Raw genomic sequence first — 17,619 nt, forward strand, 5'->3', positions numbered from 1 at the left:
TATATGCAGATTTGACTTCAGGGGTGTGTGTGTGTGGGGGGGGGGGGGACTGGCGCCTCTGACCTGCGTGTTATTCAAGGATCAACTGTATAGTTTTGTGTTCTAAACATTTCTCAGTTTTCACTTCTGATATGGAAAACATCTATAGATACAACCAACATGATGCGAAAGCTCCTCGGGATCCATAATAATTTTATCAACAATGCAAGAGATTCTCTGGCCAAAAAGCTTGAGAACTGCTATCCTAGGACCATGCCAAATTATTTTTTTCTGTGCCAGTCTGCTTCATTATAGGCAAAGAAAGAAGAGACTTTCTTTAGATGGCAACTTCTAAAATAACTCCAGCTTAAAATCTTCCTTAGCAAAACTTCAAAAAAGAAACATGAAAAGCAACATTACCTCTAACTGCAGGTTAAAAAAACAGTTTGAAAATAAAGAAAAATTTTAAACTTACTAAACATCAGAACAACTTTCAAGAAGTGGGCTTAAAAGTATTTCAACCATAGACTATAAATCTGGCTTCCTTCCATTTCCTCTCCCCTGTGGTGCCTAAAATAACAATTTTATTGTGGTCATCCAAATAGTTTAAGTAAATGTCCCATAATAAATATGCCCTTTAGATCTCCCACAGCTATCTTTCCAAAAGCAAGCCCACTGACAAAGAATGTACTAGTTGACTTTATATAAGGAAAAATGTTTCCTAAACTGTTTTTAAACTGGACCTTCTTTGAAGGTAGCTAACTGAATCTCTCCTTTTTTTAATGTTTATTTATTTTGAGAGAGAGAGAGAGAGAGAGAGAGAGAATCGCAAGCAGGCTCTGCACTGTCAGCACAGATCCTGATGGGGCTCAATCTCAAGAACTGAGATTGTGACCTGAGCCAAAATCAAGAGTCAGATGCTCAAGTCACTGAGCCCAGCAAGGGTTCCTAAGTGAATTTCTTTTTGATACCTCCATTCATTATTTTCAACATGAATTTTATTCTACAGCAAAAGACTTCAGTGTTCAGACTGAAAAGGTCTTTTGCTTGCTGAGGATTTGGTCTGAGTAAGTGTTTTAGGGAATACTACTACTGGAGGCAGCCTATCACCGGAGCCATTGGTCATGTGACTACAGGTGTGGTAGCAACACTCTTCTCTTCACCAGCCCCCTTTAGAGGAAAGCCCAAACAGGCATCTAATCCCTAATTTCTGGGCCAGCATCCTCTACCTCTCAAACTTCATTTGAATAAAGGGGCAGAGACATGGCATGCCTTGTGCTGTCTCCTTTCCCAGTTTCACGTCTGGCATTCTGGCTTTTGTTTTGAAATTCACTAAACATGTTTTTCCTGGTGCCTACCATATGCTGAGGCAGGGTGCTGTGCACTTGGGATGTGCATGCATATATGCTCATTATCCAAGGAGTTGGTAAGACATGACATAACAGATACCAATGGCCGAGATCACTGGTGAGGGTCCTCTGTGTTTTATGGGGTGCTCCCTGACACACAAACCGGATCATAAGACTTAACAGGTGAGATGCCTAAGCTTTCCCCCTTCTTGCTTTCTGTACTTATTTTGGGACCTAACTCGGTGACTGTGAGTACTACCCTCTCTAAACTTCAGTTTCCTCACTGGCAAAGGAGATTAGAGGTAAGTGATCTCTAAGGTTCCTTTAGCTGAGACACCTGTATTCAATATTTAATAAAGACAACTACATAGAGTATTTGTTCTCAAGGTAGAGGCAGGTTTTCAGTTTATGCTGTTAGTAACTCATTTAGCCTCTTATTTTAAAAAGGATTAAATATCATGGGGTACATTCTACAAACTATACTGTTGGTTTAGTGACTATGATATGACCCCTCTCTTCTGCTGCAAAAGACATACGAAATTACCTTATAAATCATGTCAATAATTTAGAAGGAATCACAGAAACTACAAATCTCTAAGCAAACCACATTTTCAGATGCAAATAAATCCAATGATGAACCAAGGTTTTCTCTCTCCAAGAAACACTTTACAACGGCAATCCAATCTACTCTGCAAATTACTTTATAGTTGTCAAAAATCCCATTTAAAATGCATTTAAACACTTCAAAATTACAGTTCATGTCACAAAACTGGGCACCTGCAAAGCACACAAAAGAATTAGTAAATCTTCAAAGGGGGAAAAAAAAGGCAATTAGATAACTCAAAGGAATCTGAGGTCTAACAAGTCCATTGCCTCCTTCAGGTTTTGGGTTTCCTCACCCGCAAAATTAAAGCATTGGGCTTCATTAAGGTCATCGTTTAGGATTCCTTCAAATCTAATCCTTGAAAAAACCAAACCAAAACGTACATACTAGACAGTAACTGTTCTAACAAACATGGCTAGAGCTACTTCATGGTCAAATTATCATGTCATAATGGGTTTCCTACATCACTGGGAATCAAAACTTAAAGCCCGCCATCACTTGGCAAAGAGGTTCACCGCAGGGTTTTTCAGCCTCAGCACTGTTGATCTTTTGGACCTCCTAACTCTTTGCTATAGGGGCTGTACTTAAGCACAGAGGAATATTTAGCAGCATTCCCCCCCCCCCCACCTACCAGATGCCAGGGGCACCCCAATCCCCAAGTCATGACAGGCAGAAATTTCTCTAGACACTGCCAAATGTTCTCTAGGAGGCAAAATCACTCCCAGGTGAAAACCACTGTTATGTACAAGATTATCATACAGAGAAGCAAAATATCTACAAAGATGGGAAAGCAGCCCAGAATACAACAGTGCTTCTGTTAAAATGTTATCGGAAGATATCCACCAAAAACATCTGTAATGTGTTCATCATCTTAATTGTTGGAGGTTACCAGAGAGTGAGATTTAGGAAGAACAATCTGAAGAACTTTGAATATATTAACAGTGGTTTTTCAAATGAAGTCGTATGATCACTCTTCTCAAACATTTTGCGATACTTCTACTAAATAAAGTTCTATACCTCACAGCAACACAAGGATTTACCTGTAAGATATATCATTTACACTGACATTAAACAGAAGTCTTTGGTAATTTCATATAGAGCCAAACATCACACATTTGGTTGGGAACATACCAGTCGCTGAGATCTAAGTAACAGTGTTTTAATGTGTAGCACGTATTCTAAGGGGGGAAAACCCAAGGTAAAATGTAAAGCAACTTCAGTATATTAATAACCACGAGACCGGTCTGACCAATCACCAAAGAGAAGGCAGAGGAAAGACTATTTGACGGTCTCTACACAATTTCAACTCTATTAAGATCATCTAGATTTCAGGCATTTCAGGTGAATCAGTTTTTATTTCCAGTAAGGGAAGGGAAATTTTAGGGTTATCTCATTTCAAACGGTTGAAAAGTTCGATGCGAATGAAGGCGAGAACTCTGAAACCACCAGTAGCTCTCAGCAAGAGAAACTAGCACTGGAGTTTGAGAACTCCTTCCACTCCATGAATAGGATTTTGTTTTGCTGGGACAGTGTGGCACAGGCTGGAGATCGGGATTCAAAGAGCAACTTAAAAGTACGGTAAATCTTTGAGTTAAATATTGGTCCTATTTGTTACACAGGGATGAAACATTTCTCAGAATCAGAAAATAATGAGAATTATTTGAATAAGAATAGAAGTTTCAATAAAGACGAGAATATTTTGAGATACACTGTCAGCAGTCACGTATCACACCCCCAACAGGTCCGAGCATGCACCTTATCTTAGTGCCTAAGAAATCAGTGATGCAAGTATCAAAATCTATGTCAGATAAGGAAAACACATTTGTTGGAAAATGTTGATAGCCACGCCTCCTAGAATGAATACTTTTAATTCTGAGGGACCGAAGGAAGTGTTTAGGACACTACATTAACCAACATCTCTATGTAAAAAGTGAATTCTGTGCACACCCCCTACCCACCCTTGAGTACTTTTCTTCCCTTAAGCAAAATTCTCAGAACAACTTCCCTAGCAATTAAGTGTGGTGAACTGAATGGGCGCTGCCTAATGCTTTCAGTGTCAAATCATGTGTTACTACTATGGTCAGAACACCTTCCCAGGAAGATATACACTCTCCCCTTCCTCATTCTTAACATGCTACTGTGACCTCAGAACAGGGGCTGCTTACCTCCACTACTCATCCCTACAACCCCACTTCTGGATCTTCACTGTCTTCCTCCATTCTAGCTCAGGGCCTAAACACCTTCCTCCTCAATGTCCAGTCTTGCCCCTAGTTAATCCCACATGACGCTACTGAGACCAAGGGTCTGAAAAAGAAAGTGTAATTGGCGATTTCTCTGTTTAACATCTACCCCCGACCACAGTTTACACAAGTAAATCTAAACTCCCGAACTTGATGTGAGGGGCTCCTCACAACCCGGTTCTGACGATCCTCTCCAGCTCACTCCGCCTCCACCACAGCCTGCTCCTGAGCTCTAGCTTAAGCCACACGGACTTGAGCCCATCTTTTTCAGAAGATACCTTTTATCTCTTGCTGTATTTGCTCACCATACTGATCCCTTAGCTTCTGAAATGTCCTTCCCCATAACTGATGTGCAAAACCCATACGTACCTAAGACCCAGCTCAAATGCTGCTTTTCCAAATTCTACTGGCTAATACCGGTTTGTGGCCAGATTTTCAGGGTTCCCTAACACCCCTGGACCTACCTCTACCACTTAATACTCTGTATTATAATCACTCTGTCTCTCCTTACTAGATTATAAACATCTGAGGCCATACTGACACTTTACATTTTGTTTTACTTCCCAAACTTGCTTCAAAGTAACTGACAAGAGCTCAGTTAATGTTGCCTGCAAGAACCCAGGTCCTCTGTACAATGTGGTGCAGACAGCAAGTGCTGTATCAGCATGTGACACAAGATTATATTATTATCATGCTGTACATAACAGTCTCTCTGGGACTCAGAACTGAGGGACTTTGTACAACTCCTCTTTCACACTGCCATTCCCCAGCAAAACACTAGGACACAGGAGGTTCTCAAAGAATATCAATACCTACCCCAAAGGCAGAACAGCTCCCAGTTTAAAAGAGGGGAAGAAAGGAGCAAGAAAATGAATGGGGAATGCACTGCACCCTCTGAAGAGGCACTGTGTCACGTGTCCTGCACGCATCACCTCACAATCCTCACAACTTTCCCAAGTCACTGAAGGGACCAAAGCCTGAAGGTCCGATGGTAAACGGAAGGCTAGAGCCGGTAGAGTCTAATCCAAGTTTATGCTCTTTCCACTACCCCACACTGCCTGTCCAGTGAACCTCGAGAAGGAAGAAAAGAAGTGAATTGAAGCCAGTGAAAGTGAGGAAAACACAAGAGAAGACTATACCACAAGAGACACAGAGGCAGAGACAAAGAGACAGAGAGGGAGGGAGACGGAGATCGACTCCAAGAAAGAACAGCCAATATTGAAAGCTGCAGCAAATGAGGACACAAAAAAACGAGATCTCTGAATCTGCTAATCAATGAAGTGCATTTGCAAAAGAAATGTTTCTCTTCTGTTCCTTCACTACATAACATATGTGCCCCTTCACCTTTCCTCTGACCTCAAATATCCCAACTATTTCAACATATCCAACCTACACTCCACAACTATATAGGTATGGAAAAAGCAGACTCTGACATTCTGTTGTACGATGCCTGTATTTTTAAATATCTAGAGCCCAGGAATTGGTACAAAATTCTTAGGAAGTCTAAGGAATGCTCTTCATCTTTTCCGTTTCTTTAGCAAAGTAAAAAGATCTATGGGTACTAACAAATGACTTCTCGAAGCATTGCACAATTAGTAAGTCTGCTTACTTAACCTTACAGGAACCACACTATTTTCAAGAGTAAGCACTGTGGCATCAAGTGGGATCCTCATACTACCAGCAAGCTCTCCAATTACACAGCTTTATCTAAATCCCTGGCTTGTAAGAAGGGACATTCGGATACACAGAGACGGTGGTGTGGTGCATACCTGCAAGTACCCGCACCACTCTGGAACAACTTCTCAAGCTGGCACTCCACTCCACATCAAGTATCTGCCTTTGGCATGAAAGTAAGCCAATCTGCATGCCTTGTAGTAAGTTTCCAACAGGGTAAGGATCCTACAGGTTCCAAAAATGACTCTTACGTGTCTTTGTTTGAAATGGGCTTTTTTTTGTTCTTAAACCAAACTGCTACAACTGCACTTTGTTTGAAGGTTTGCTGAAAATTTGATTTGCTAACTGGCAAAGATAAAATAGAGATTTTTCAAATTCTTTGTTTTAGAAGTCTGAAAACACAAATGTTTTGTTTTTAACTAATTTTAGAGTTGCAAAAATGGTACTCAGCATATACCCCTCACGCGGCCTCTCCTGATGTTAACTTCTTATATAAACATAATTACCAAAACCTGAAAATTAACACTGGGGTACAATACTGTTAACTAAAATGGACACTTTCTTTTATTCTCACCACTCATCCCACCAACGTTCTTTTTCTCTTTCAGGATTCTGTCTAGGCTCGTGCATTGCATTCTATTGTTAGTTCTCATCAGCTCCTCAGTCTCCAGGTCTCTGATGACCCTGAAACCTTTGAAGAGTACTGGTCATTATTATGTAACAATGTCCTTCAATTGGGGTTTGTCTGATGAGTTCTCGCGAAAAAAAGAAGTCACCCATTTTCACAACACCAGAGCCAAGATGTGTATCCTCCTGTGTGTCTGTTTTCACACCTTATTTGTAATGTTAACCATAACCACTTGGCTAAGGAGGTGTCTGTCAGGTTTCTCTAAAGTTATTGTCTTTTAAATAAACATCTTGAGAGGTATCTTGAGACTATATATAAAAATATGTTGTTTCTCCTCAAACTTTCACCTATTAACGTCAGGATCCAAATGTGGACTGTGCAAAAATTACTATTTTGTTTTGGTTTTGCCCAATGGTGGCTTTCTGGGTGCCTCTTTCTTTCTGTATTTACTAACTGGGATTCTCCTGGAGGTAAGAACTGTCTTTTCTCTCCCAGTATGGATTCATGGATATTTACTTTATCCTACAGGTTAATATCCAATATTACCATTATTTATTTTGTGTCTCCAATCACTTCAGCTTTGGCCATCAGGAGCTCTTTCTTCAGGTTCAGTTCTACAATCCCTCATCCTTTTCTGAGGCCTTAAAACTCTACAAAGTTTTAGGATCAACTGTTCCTAGGACTATTTCACATTCCTAAGCACTGTACCCAAAACCAGTTACAGCCCGGCTAGCAAGGAATAAAACACCCTAACTTACCAGTCATGTAAAGTGATAGATAAATCACTACATCCTGTCCCAATCAGCATTATATTCCAGACAGCACAACTATTAACAAAAACGGGTGATGCCTAAGTAAATAGGAGCTCTAGGTATCATTATGAGTACATTTCCTCCAAAGGTACTATTTTAATGCCTCTTCTAACAGAAAACTGCTGTGTTCTAAAGACATCCTTGATCACCAAACAATTTGCGGCCAGAGGTAAAAATGCCAGAAAGAACAATGATGGATTCCAGTTAGGTAGAAAGTGTTCTCTAAAACACATTCAGGGAGGGGGACGGGGGGGGGGGGGGGGGGGACAGACTTCAAACTCTGAAAGAACCTGGAAATATTCTGACCAGGAATAGAAAAGAGTGCAAAAGCCAAAGCTGAGTGCATGCTCCAAATAGCAAATAGCCTCTGGTGGGGGAAACAGAAGCCACCCCTGCGCACTTTGTGCGGCTCTGTCCATGGCCTTGGAAGAAATAACTAGCAGCACCTTCAAAAGGACTTCCCTTTGCTTTACAGGTGCATGCTTACCTGCCATCCAAGGAAAACCAAGGGAGGCAAGTAGTAAGAGTAATAGGTGCTGTGGCCTGCTAACTAGAACAACTTTTGCCTAGGATACATTTTAAGAAGGCACAATTTACATAAAATGCACACAGTTTTAGCATTACAGTTTAAGTTTTGACAAATGTATACAGCAGTAGTCATCACCCCCAATCCAGATTCCTTTGTGTCCACCTTCCCAGACAACCCCTACTGCCAGCTCCATGAGGCTACCAATTTGTTTTTTGTCACTATGGTTTAAATCTTTGAGTTTCACATAAATGAAATTATATAGCATCTTTGTTTGTATGTAGTTATTTTTGCTGAACATAGTATTTCTGAGATTCACCTACGGTGCTGTATTTTGCTTACCCAGTCTCCTAATGATGGACAGTTGGGCCGTTGCCAATTTTTAGCTATCATGAATAAGGCTGCTGTTAACATTCATGCACAAGTCTTTGTGTGAACATGTTTTCATTTCTCTTGGCTAAAATTCCTATGGCAAGTATATACTTCACTTTATGGTAAGTGTATATTTAACTTTTTAAGAAATCGCCCAACTATTTTTCCACGGGACTGTGCCGTGTTACATTTCCTCCAACAAAGTATGGGTATTACACTGTTCTACATGTTCAACAACCCTTGGTACTATCAGTCTTTTTAATTTGAGTAATTCTAGTGGCCGTACAGTATCTCAATGTGGTTTTAACATGTAATTCCCCAAAGAATAATGATGTTCAGCCAATGTGTTGCCTAGGATGTACTCTTATACAAGTGCAGTTGATGCCTTACCAGAAACAGTAAGATTTTACAGTATTTGTAAAGATCAAGAGGCTTTCCAATACGGTAACTGTTGAAGCTGGGTGACGGGTAGAGAGACTGTGGTCTCTACTTTTGTGTCTAAATTATGTTTATTAAGAATAAATAAACCAGAAGCCTGCTGGGTTGCATGCCCAGAGAATGTCTTAATGTTTTAACGGAGGTAAAGAACTCAGAAAAGAATGAGGTGAAGACAATTACTTGTCTGATTCTGGTACAGAGTAATGAAATAAAGCATTTCTGATTCTGACTTAAACAGCCTAAAGAAACTATGAACAAACTCCTAAAAATTAGCCAACTGACCCAAATGATTAAGCGTTTATGTACTATATAGAAAAGTTTGTGTAAATCAGTGAATTAGACGCAGACAAACAGAAGACAGGGGACCAGACCAGCAAGGATAGCTACCACTTTAGATGACAGAATGAAATTCTGAAGAGGTTCAGCAAACTGGAATAATGGACTTGAGATCAGACAATAAGATTTCACAGGACAGCGGTATTAACGGACATAATCTGCTTCTTGTACTTCTTAATCTGAATGCGACTGGTCCAGTCAAGAGTCACAGATGTTAAGAAAATGGAATTTTAGCTCTGGTTCTTTATCAATTTGCAGAATAATAACCAAGAAACACAGCCTTCAGCCTCAGTTTCCCCAGTTGTTAAAGAGAAAAGACCTGTCCTATGTTCCTCCCATAAAGTTAAGAGAAAATGTTGGACAAGGAAAACAAACACTTGGGGAGACAAGTAGAGAAGACCTATTTTGGTTTTCATGTTCACATACACTTTTGCACACATGTTCAAATTTTAAAAACTTTGATTTTAGTAAAAATGGAAGAATATCTCCCCATATGTCATAACAACATATGCCTCAGAGGGCTGATGCTACATAAATACCCCAGCAAGAAAAACAGACAAGCCTTCATTGCCACACTACATTTACTGAGTACCACTGGGGGTAGGTACGCCCAGTGCCTTAAAGATAAAGAGCTTTTAAAAATTATACTCTATATTCCTATTATTAAATATTTCATGGAAAATAATTTAACCCTGATTATTTTAAGCTATTACAGCGAGAGTCCCTGGAAAAGTATGAAAGGTGGCCCCAGGCCCCCACAGTCCACGCTACTGTTTTCATCGGTATGTCCATGACAGTGCCATCTCTGCTACCCCAGCAGCTGTCTAGTTCCCGCTATTAATAAGGAGCCATCCACACACACACTCAGGAAGCCGAGAATGCACTTGTAAAAGAACATGCTAGAATTGAGAATACAATGTTTTCAGAAGCAGATTACAATGCTCTCAACTTGTGACTGCTAATCTGGCATCTTCCCCAAGTAACTTTTCAAGAAACTTGTTCTTTTAAAAAAAAAAATTTTTTTTTTAATGTGTATTTATCTTTGAAGGGAAGAGAGACAGTGTGTGAACAGGGGAGGGGCAGAGAGAGAGGGAGACACAGAATCCAAAACGGGATCCAGGCTCTGAGGTGTCAGCACAGCTCGAGGGCTCGAACTTACAAACCACGAGATCATGACCTGAGCTGAAATCGGTCGCTTAACCGACTGAGCCACCCAGGTGCCCCGAAACTTGTTCTCGAGTTATTACTATGTTAAATCCATCAAACAAAAAATACACTTAAAACTTTCTCTTATACTTAACTGTTCTTAGTAATAAGTCACAGCCAAGTTATCTCACTATGCACACACATCCAACCTATAATCTAGTAAGAAAAACTTGAAAAAACAAACCAACCAGTAGTCATCTTCATTCTACAAGTAGAAAGTACTATCTCACAAGAATGACATCTACAGTTAATATCAAAGCTGTTCCCTTCAAACAGCAACTAACATATATGTGTGTGTGTGTGTGTATACACACACACACACACACACACACACACACACACACATACATACATATATATTTTGACAGCAGGGTGGGGGTGGTATTCTGTTTTCCTAAAGAAAGTTGTGATTCGTTTCTTTTTTTTCTAGTAATAAAAGTTAATTCTAAAAAGGGCTAAGTGGGGCGCCTGGGTGGCGCAGTCGGTTAAGCGTCCGACTTCAGTCAGGTCACGATCTCGCGGTCCGTGAGTTCGAGCCCCGTGTCAGGCTCTGGGCTGATGGCTCAGAGCCTGGAGCCTGTTTCCGATTCTGTGTCTCCCTCTCTCTCTGCCCCTTCCCCGTTCATGCTCTGTCTCTCTCTGTCCCAAAAAGAAAAAAATAAACGTTGAAAAAAAAAAATTAAAAAGAAAAAGGGCTAAGTGTCTGTGATAAAAGTATGAGTTAGAAGCCAAAGTGGTAATGAGTGTAAACATTTCACACATTACAGTTCCCAGGGTAATCTTACTGTAGTTACAGGATTATTAATGCCTTCCAAAAATGTTAATAGGTAAGAGAATACCTACAGAGGTTGCTGGAGTATGCTCAATACCCTCTCTTGTGCTTAGTTTCAAAGAATGGTATGACTTGATGGTGTGAAAGCAATGCACAATCAGAAGAGGCCATCCTTCAAATTTGGAGTGTGGATCTTTTCCCAGGCTGGTGGTATATGGTATGAGCCTCTCCTGTGAGGCTGGGCATCTGCATGTGCAGCTCCCAGCCAGCCCAGCGATCACAAGGGTCAATAACTGATATGCTGACAACTATTCCATTATTCACTTTCAGTATTCAACAGATTACATGAGATGTTATTATAAAATATGCACATCCCCACAAAAAAGGCCTTGTATTACAAAATAGGCTCTTATTTTAAAATAGGCTTTGTGTTAGATGATTGTGCCCAACTAAAGGCTAACGTAAATGCTCTGAGCACGTTTAACGTAGGCTAGGCCAAACTGTGATGTCCTGCAGGTTAGGTGGTATTACATGCACTGTAGACTTATATTTTCAACTCACAATGAGTTCATTAGGAACATAACTCCATCCTAAATCAAGGAAGACCTATTAATTACTTTTTCATAATAGTAAGTAATTTCCTTTATTTTTACAGATGAGTAAAGAGGCTTAGAGATAACTAGTAATTTTCCCAAGAATCCGAGTGTCATTTACCACACAGTAACAACCAACAACCTAACCAAGACTTCTAATCATTTTTCCCAGTTTATAATAGAAGGGTCATTGCCTAACTAAAGCTCTTACTCATCTATTCCAAGCCCTAAACCCAAGCGATGTCATGTTTCTTAATCTAACCAGGTGTCAAAGGGAAATTTTTACACTCCCACTTGCTAACACCAACTGAGATGTCAACAATTTTAATGTGTGTTACTATTTCAAAAGATTAAAATGTGGAAGGTGATGTATCAGAATGGGCAAAACAGGGTATGATTTGATTTACTCCTATGGATCACTTAACTGGAAGTTACCACTGCAATAGGTATGGTGCTTAAAAATTAAACTGCATGAACTTAAAAATACTCTAATATTCTAGTTCTTAAGTCAGATTGGACCCCTCCCTTTCTATTCCAAAATAGTTAGCTCTCATTAATACATAACTTAAAGCTCCACTTCAAGGAAGTGGCTGTTACCATGTGTCTATCAATTGCTATAAAAAAAAAAAAAAAAACCTTAAAAAAATAAAAATTTTCACAATGATCCAGGACAAGTATTCTCCTTAAAACTGCATTTTATTCTGCTGTTCTGGGGCCCAGAGAAAAAAGCAAGAGCATGGGTTAGTGGAGGATATTATGGGTTATCTACAGTAATAAATTTTCCCAGAAAAGTACCAGACTTCTGTCCCAGAGATAAATTTATTCACTGTCCTAAGTGCTAAGGAAACAAATTAAGAACACTACCTATGTATCTCAAATTCTTCAGTACTTAACATGGGTTTTTGGGTGGGGTCTTCTATGGAAGCTTTTGTGAATATGATAAGTATTAATCCACTCAGAAAAAAGTACACAAGTAAATATCTGTGTGCAATTTCAAATTTATAGATCCCCCAGTTATAGCTGGTCCAACAAATATAAAAACAAACAAGAATAATAGGGATGACTGGCCAAGATTCCATCTGGAAGCCACAAAATCTCCAAATGTTACTGTTCAAGCTGACTGACTCTTATCAACTAGGAGAACTGCAAATTCAGCATTTAAGGCAGATCATGCCTTTAACAGTACCCAAAAACTTAGCTAAATTAAAATGACTGAAAATGGCCACACAAATGCCATCCTACCTTTTTTTTTTTTGCCATCTTATCTTTTTTTGGTAAGATAGAGTCACCTGTATTGTTTCCGTTAGCGTGCAATTTAATCCTTCCATCTTTCCCTCTCCCTTTTCCCAACCCTGTCACCGCCATTTATTACAGAGAAATTAACACAGAGTTTATATTTAAAAAAAAATTTTTTTTAATGTTTATTTATTTTTGAGAGAGAGCAAGAGAGCGAGTGGGGGAGAACCAGACAGAGAGGGAGATACAGAATCCAAACCAGGCTCCAGGCTCTGAGCTGCCAGCACAGGGCCTCATGCGGGACTTGAACTCATGAACCACAAGATCATGACCTGATTTGGATGCTTAACGCAGAGTTTATATTTTTAAACTTGCTTGGGGAGCCTGGGTGGCTCAGCCGGTTAAGTGTCTGACGTCGGCTCAGGTCATGATCTCATGGCTTATGGGTTCAAGCCCCGTGTCAGGCTCTGTGCTGACAGCTCAGAGCCTGGAGCCTGCTTCAGATTCTGTCTCCCTCTCTCTCTGCCCCTCCCACCTCGTGCTCTGTCTCTCTCTCTCAAAAATAAACATACATAAAAAAAAATTTTTTTAACTTGCTTATTTCTCTCTTAAGTTGAGTTTTTGCTGTGTTTTTAACTTCCTTAACAAGTATTTTGTGATCAACAGTTTGCTTATTCTTTTTTCAAATCTGAGCCTCCGTAAAATATTATCTTGAAGATGAAAACGATTACCAACATCTAGCATTACAGGACTAAGATCTGTTTCTTTTCTCCTATGACACCTTGAACATTAGCCCTGAATTCAAAAATCTGCACTTTAAAGTTCTCTCAGAATAGAGATTATTTTGAAATATGTTCCAACATGAGGGAATAAGTCTTTATACAAAGGTTTATTCAGTCTCCTTCACAGCTGAATCCACTGGGCCCACTGTGAAAATGTGAATATGAAGAGAATTTGGCCTTAACTCAGTCAGATGCTTGAGTGATGTGATGAGGGCAGACTAAAATGGGGTGGGGTTGGGTAAGATGAGTTCCATAGGCCTATGTAGCAAAGCCATCCATACGGAATATGTGTGTGTGTGTAATGAGATAATCCCAGTTGAGGGCAAAGGCAACTTCCAAAAGCAGAAATGTGGCCTCTCTTGGAGGTCTCCAAATGAAATTTCAACCTGCCAGATAAGAACCTACTCTTTCCCACCAAACAGCCTTCCTTCCAGGTAAAACAGTACTCTACTGTTAACTGCCTCTTGTTCTTCACCATGGACTATAGCTAACAAACAGAATTAGACTTAACTGACTTCTGAGTTTAGAATATAAAAAAATCATGGCTTTCTCCCTTGCTCTCTCTTGGACCATTGTGAAAAGCTGGCAGTCGTGGTCATGAAGAATCTTACAAAGACTCAGGGAGAGGTTCATATGGTGAGCAACCAAGACCTCCCCTGCCATGCCTGCCAACAGCCAGCAAGGAACTGAGGTCTTCCACAAAGTCATGTAAATAAGTCATTTTGAGAAGCAGGACCCACACCCCCCACCCCAATACAACCCCAGTCAAGACTCCAGATGACTGCAGCCCCACTAAACATCTTGCTACATACATTCTTATTAGGGACCCTGCCTGAACCAGAACCACCCAGATAAGCCATTCCTACATCCCTAACTCTTAAGAAAAGATATGACAATTGATAAAGGTGGTCAAAAGCTACGAGCTTCCACCTGTAAGATTAAATAAGTACTGGGGATGTAAGGTACAACATAATGAATACAGTAGCACTGCTCTCTGGTATATCTAAAAGTTACTAAGAGAGTACATCCTACAAGTTCCCACCACAATGGAAAAACCTTCCTCCTCACTTTTTAAAAAAAATGTATGTGGTTAAAGATGTTAACTAAACTTTGGTAATCATTTTGCAATATATGTAAGTCAAATCATTATGCTGTACATCTTAAACTTATGCAGTGCTGTATGTCAATTATATCTCAAAAAAAAACTTGAAAAAAAAGGTGTGAAATAATAGGTTTAAGTTGCTATTTGGGGAATCATTTGTTACACAGCCATAGATAATGCATACACACACACACACACACACTTCTCAAATATACAGTAATTTTTTTTATAAAGTAAAATAAAAAAAAATGCCTAGAAAAAAAAAAAGATTCATGTTCCAGGTTATAAAACATCTACTACTTCCTACAAAACCTTTAAAGGTTATACATCCTAATGAGATCCACTCTAGGGAGAATAAAGGTTAATTTGAGAAGCCAGAAGTGAATCTTAATTAATATAAGTAACCCAGCTGACCTCACAGTCCAGTCGTCAGATATTCAATCAAATACTGTCAATAGTTACTGTATTCCTTTAGAACAGGGATCAGTGAACTTTTGATATAAAAGGCCAGATAGTGACTATTTTGGGTTTTGTAAGCCAAGAGGCAAAAACTAAAGAGTATGGACACACTTACGTAACAACCATTTAAAGCTGTAAAGAACATTCTGAGCTCCCAGACCCTACAAATATAGGTGGTCAGCTTCAGAGTCTAGGCTACAGAAAATATATGGTCTCTCATATTAAAGCAATCCAAAACTTTCAGGGTCTGTATTTCAAAGGACTTCCCCCAAAGATTGCACATTATGCAAGTACTGGTAAAGCAACAAGAAACCTTATAACTAGAATGGCTGCTTTTTCATAAGATGATAAGGTCTGCCATTCCAAAGTTAACAAAATCTCAATACCAGAGTCAGAAGAACAAAGATACATTCCTGTCAAACTGGAAGATGCAAATGAGTTTCAGTAAGAATATTAAGGGCAAGAGAACGATAATGGTAATATTGCCAGCAAATAAATTTATCATTAAACAAGGGGTCTGAGTAGCAAAAATGGCATAGTGGCTAGCCAATACAACAAAGAAACACAACTCACCTTCAACAATTCCCATTCTCTGGCTTTAAAACTCATCAAGTTACAGATATACACACGCACACACACACAGCTTTGTAAACTCAACTTATGTGGATCAATGGGTGCCGGAAATAAGGTTAATCACATTAAATTAGCCCTCATCACACTGTAAGAGTCAAGAGACCTCCAACATCTAGTCCTTATACTTTGTGACTAACTGCTCAATCTTTGCCCATTTATCTTCACTGGGATTCATTCATATTCTATGTGATGGAACTAGAATTTATTATATCTCTGAATCTTGTGAATGGCAAAAATCCATGACCATAGGTGTATCTATTTATAACAAATAAAAAGAAATCTAAAATAAGTTAATTCTGTCTCCTTAATGGATTTAAGGCAGTACACAGGTGTTCTTATACTAAAAAGAGGCAAGAAAACCAAGAGGCAAGAAAATACTCCATTTGCTCAAATTCTCACATAGAATTCTCTAGCCGATGAAATGTTTTCTTAAGGGAAAATATCACTAAAGAACTTGAAATCAGTCTGGCAGGCCAATCAATGACCCTGAAAACCCCTACAGGAAAATAACAGGATCAAGCTACATCTGCCACAAAAGAGTAGCCAGGTAGTTACTGGGAAATTAGAGAGAGGCTTGCACTCAACTTGTCTACATGGTATCCTACTTGATGGATGAAAGCATTGAGGGAAGACATTATCCTATCTTTGGCACATAGTGATAGCAAGGATCCAGTCTGAATCCAAGCAGAAACTGCTCAAAATCTTCAATATTTTAGATATATTTAGCATAAAATTGTGAATGTACTTTAGAGTCCATACTGAAGTAAAAACATTTTTTTAATTTGAAAAATAATTTTGATCTTTAGGAAAACTGGATGTTTTAAGAAAACTTGTATTTCCTTAAATTTATTTCTTCATAAATTTGGTGCTGCACCATGGCTAATCATTTTCTGGCTAATAAAATCTATTTTATATATTACTTTAATGAGGGTCAAACAGAGGGAACAGAAAAGACCTAAATGTTTCAAAATAAAGAGTGCAAATGAAACGAGTATTTATTTAAAAATGTTTTTCTAATGTTTATTTTTGAGAGGGGGAAGGGAGGGACAGAAATAGAGACACAGAATCTGAAGCAGGCTCCAGGGCTGACAGGCTCTGAGCTGTCAGCACAGAGCGACGCGGGGCTCTAACTCACAGACTGCAAGATCAGGACCTGAGCCCAAGTCGGATGCTTACCTGACTGAGCCACGCAGGCACCCTAAAACTAGTATTTAAATGAGCAGATTTGGGACTTGAAAACAAAACAAAACTTAACCATTATTCTCCTTCTTCCGTGTTCTACAAAGGATGAGATGGCTTACAATATTTAAGTTGCAATATTTATATATACAAATCAATATATTTATTTATATATACAAAATCAATACTAAATGAAAAACAAAAGCAGAAAATGAGGACAAGGAAAAAGAATATAGAACACTGTTGGTATATAGTTAATCAAACTTCAAATTCTGGCTCTGTGTTTTCCAGGACTCTTAGGCACATGTGAAAACCACTGAGTAACAAGCCTGTGTGGCCACTTGATCCTTAAGGGAGAGTTTAGGAGCAAATGGACTAAGGAGTCTCTCTAACCTTCCTTTAGTATCAGTAATTTTTTGTTTTTGCCAATTTTTGAGAGAAGCTAAACAGAATCAACTGGAGGAAAAATTTTTTGGCGAGGGCCCAGATACTAACCAGCTAGAAGTTAGTTAAGTGCTGAGGCAGGACAACAATTAAGACACTTAGCACCAAGCCATCTACCCACTTGGGGAGTGAACAGCAGAAAAAGCTATAGGCAAAGTGTCATTTTTTTGTTATTTGGATAGCCCATTTACGCACATGTACAAGTTCTTAAGCTGACCTCCCTGAAGTTCTGCATCACAGGCCATGTAAGGTGAT

General features: G+C 39.3%; 1 protein-coding gene and 1 long non-coding RNA gene across 2 annotated transcripts in view; one reads left to right on the forward strand and one right to left on the reverse strand.

Annotated features, from left to right (window-relative positions):
• Nucleotides 1–17,619, reverse strand: part of RYBP (RING1 and YY1 binding protein) — an 84,502-nt gene that overhangs the window by 15,679 nt on the left and 51,204 nt on the right. The window lies entirely within an intron of this gene.
• Nucleotides 1,348–6,774, forward strand: LOC109496650. Its single transcript, XR_002152875.3, has 3 exons — nt 1,348–1,630; nt 5,794–6,022; nt 6,455–6,774. It is a non-coding gene; the product is annotated as an uncharacterized LOC109496650 (long non-coding RNA).

Source organism: Felis catus, chromosome A2 (genome assembly GCF_018350175.1).
Source record: "Felis catus isolate Fca126 chromosome A2, F.catus_Fca126_mat1.0, whole genome shotgun sequence".
Classification (NCBI taxonomy): Eukaryota; Metazoa; Chordata; class Mammalia; order Carnivora; family Felidae; genus Felis; species Felis catus.